Genomic DNA, 4,259 nt, shown 5'->3' with positions numbered 1-4,259 from the left:
CCTAGACTGTCAGTAGAAAGGTAAATTAGTAACAGCCACTATAGAGAATGGTGTGCAGGTTTTTTAAGAAATGAGAATGAAATTAGAATACTCCCTAAAAGCATACACAAAAATAAACTACAAGTAAAGACCTAAATAAAAGGATGATAATATGAAACTCTTGAGGAAAAAAAGCAAAACATGCTTTGACATAAAATGCAGCAAGTTCTCTTTTGACCCACCTGTTAGAATCATGAAAAAATAATAACTGAGACTGAATTTCCCTTAAAAGTGATGGCAGAGCAGAGGAAACCATAAAGACAACAAAAAGACAACCCTCAAAATGTAACTAATATTTGCAAAAAAGACATCCATGAGGAACTTATCTCCAAAACACACAAACAGCTTATGTACCTCAATATTAAAGAAAAAAACCCCAATCAAATAGAGGCACAAGATTTAAATGGACATTTCTCCAAAGAAGACATGGAGGTGGCCAGGAAGCACATTAAAAGATGCTCAGCATCTAGAAGTATTAGAGAACTGTGGGTCAGAGGTACAATGTGGTATTGCCGCACATGGGTCAGAATGGTTAGCATCAAAAAATCTACAACAATAAATGCTGGAGAGGATATGTAGAAAAAAGAAACCTCCTACCTGTTGATGGGAATAAAGTCAATATTCATGAAGGAGAACAGAACAGTTTTTAATGGTTCATTAAAAACTAAAGGGAGAAGTACTATAGGACCCAGCAATCCCATTACTGGGCATAGATCCAGAGAAAACCATTATTTTAAAAGACAGGCACACACTACGTTCATGGTAGCACTATGTACAACAGCCAAGACTTGGAAGTGATCTAAGTAGATAAGGACAGATGAATGGGGAAACAAGATGGAGTACATGCACACAGTGCAATGTTCAGTTCAGTCGTGTCCGACTCTGCAACCCCATGAATCACAGCACGCCAGGCCTCCCTGTCCGTCACCAACTCCCGGAGTTTATTCAAACTCATGTCCATTGAGTCAGTGATGCCATCCAGCCATCTCATCCTCTGTCGACCCCTTCTCCTCCTGCCCCCAATCCCTCCCAGCATCAGGGTCTTTTCCAATGAGTCAACTCTTCGCATGAGGTGGCCAAAGTACTGGAGTTTCAGCTTCAGCATCATTCCTTCCAATGAACACCCAGGACTCATCTCCTTTAGGATGGACTGGTTGGATCTCCTTGCAGTCCAAGGGACTCTCAAGAGTCTTCTCCAACACCGCAGTTCAAAAGCATCAATTCTTCGGCACTCAGCTTTCTTCACAGTCCAAATCTCACATCCATACATGACCACTGGAAAAACCATGGCCTTGACTAGATGGACCTTTGTTGACAAAGTAATGTCTCTGCTTTTTAATATGCTATCTAGGTTGGTCATAACTTTCCTTCCAAGGAGTAAGCGTCTTTTAATTTCTTGGCTGCAGTCACCATCTGCAGTGATTTTGGAGCCCCAAAAAATAATGTCTGACACTGTTTCCACTGTCTCCCCATCTATTTCCCATGAGGTGATGGGACCAGATGCCATGATCTTAGTGATATTACTCAGCCATAAAAAGGGTGATAGCATGCCCATGCCATGTCCAGCAACAAGGAAGGAAGTAGAGACAATTATAGTAAGTGAAGTGAGACAAAGGAAGACAAGTACCATATTATACCTCTTGGAGGTGGATTCTAAAAATGGATACCAATGAACTTCTTTACAAACAGAAATGGGCTTACAATATAGCAAAGCACCTTATAGTTACCAAAAGGGAAAAGTGGTGGGCATTGAGAAACGAGCTGGTGGAGATGAACTACTCTTTATGAAATAATCAATGAGGACTCCTATTAAACACTGCATAATAAATTATATGGGAAGAGAACCCAAAAAAGGACATGTACATGTCTATGCATAAGTGAATCATGTTGCTGTCCACCTAAAACTAAAAATATATATATATATAAACACACCCTACAACATTATAAGTCACCTACACACCAAAACACAATACAAATTATAAAAAGAGAATGCCGACTATTCCCCTCAGGCCTTGGTGACCTGTGCTGCTGTCACATCCCTGAAGCCTGGGTAGGCTTGTTTCCCAAGGATGGACTGTCATGGGGCTGACGGAGCCCCATAATGATTTAGTACAGGTTTAACTCGAGACAGTAGCCTTCAAATCAAATGACTGAAAAATGTATGGCTTGTTCAGGAATTTCAGACAACAAAGTATAAGGATTAGGCACTTAAATATCTTGAATTAGTCTCCATTTATTATTTGACATTTTTACACCCAAAATAGGAGTGTTGTATGGACTGTTATAGGGAATAAATAGTCATTGTTCCTTTAAACTTTAAACGATGGGTTTTAACTCTACCTTAACCACAGGCTTTGTGGGGCCACCCAAGATGGACGGGTCATGGTGGAGAGGTCTGACAGAATGTGGTCCACTGGAGAAGGGAATGGCAAACCACTTCAATATTCTTGCCTTGAGAACCCCATGAACAGTACGAAAAGGTAAAAAGATAGGACACTGAAAGATGAACTCCCCAGGTCAGTAGGTACACAATATGCTACTGGAGATCAGTGGAGAAATAACTCCAGAAAGAATGAAGGGATGGAGCCAAAGCAAATATAACACCCAGTTGTGGATAGGACTGGTGGTAGACAGAAGCAAGGTTCGATGCTGTAAAGAGCAATATTGCACAGGAACCTGGAATGTTAGGTCCATGAATCAAGGCAAATTGTAAGTGGTCAAACAGGATATGGCAATAGTGAATATCGACATTCTAGGAATCAGCAAACTAAGATGGACAGGAATGGGTGAATTTAACTCAGATGACCATTATATCTACTACTGTGGGCAGGATCCCTTAGAAGAAATGGAGTAGCCATCATAGTCAACAAGAGAGTCGAAATGCAGTACTTGGATGCAATCTCAAAAACAACAGAATGATATCTGTTGGTTTCCAAGGCAAACCATTCAATATCGTGGTAATCCAAGTCTATGCCCTGACCAGTAACACTGAAGAAGCTGAAGTTGAATGGTTCTATGAAGATCTACAAGACCTTCTAGAACTAACACCCAAAAAAGATGTCCTTTTCATTATAGGGGACTGGAATGCAAAAGTAGGAAGTCAAGAAACACTGGAGTAACAGGCAAATTTGGCCTTGGGGTACAGAATGAAGCAGGGCAAAGGCTAATAGAGTTCTGCCAAGAGAACACACTGGTCATAGCAAACACCCTCTTCCAACAACACAAGAGAAGACTCTACACATGGACATCACCAGATGGTCAAAACTGAAATCAGATTGATTATATTCTTTGCAGCCAAAGATGGAGAAGCTCTATACAATCAGCAAAAACAAGACCAGGAGCTGACTGTGGCTTAGATCATGAACTCCTTATTGCCAAATTCAGACTGAAAATTGAAGAAACTGGAGAAAACCACTAGACCATTCAGGTATGACCTAAATCAAATCCCTTATGACTACAGTGGAAGTAAGAAATAGATTTAAGGGACTAGATCTGATAGACAGTGTGCCTGATGAACTATGGACGGAGGTTCGAGACATTATACAGGAGACAGGAATCAAGACCATCTCCAAGAAAAAGAATGCAAAAAAGCAAAATGCCTGTCTGAGGAGGCCTTACAAATAGCTGTGAAAAGAAGGGATGCGAAAAGCAAAGGAGAAAAAGAAAGATACACCCATTTGAATGCAGAGTTCCAAAGAATAGGAAGGAGAGATAAGAAAGCCTTCCTTAGCGATCAATGCAAAGAAATAGAGGAAAACAATAGAATGGGAAAGACTAGAGATCTCTTCAAGAAAATCAGAGATACCAGGGGAAAATTTCATGCAAAGATGGGCTCAATAAAGGAAAGAAATGGTAGGGACCTAACAGAAGCAGAAGATATTAAGAAGATGTGGCAAGAATACACAGAAGAACTCTACAAAAAAGATCTTCATGACCCAGATAATCACGATGGTATGATCATTCACCTAGAGCCAGACATCCTGGAATGTGAAGTCAGGTGGGCCTTAGGAAGCATCACTACAAACAAAGCTAGTGGAGGTTATGAATTCCAGTTGAGCTACTTCAAATCCTGAAAAGATGATGCCGTGAAAGTGGTGCCCTCAGTATGCCAGAAAATTTGGAAAACTCAGCAGTGGCCACAGGACTGGAAAAGGTCAGTTCTCATTCCAATCCCAAAGAAAGGCAATCGCAAAGAATGCTCAAACTACCACACAAATGCA

Source organism: Cervus elaphus, chromosome 13 (genome assembly GCF_910594005.1).
Source record: "Cervus elaphus chromosome 13, mCerEla1.1, whole genome shotgun sequence".
NCBI classification, from domain to species: Eukaryota; Metazoa; Chordata; class Mammalia; order Artiodactyla; family Cervidae; genus Cervus; species Cervus elaphus.
Note: the sequence above shows the minus strand (reverse complement) of the source record.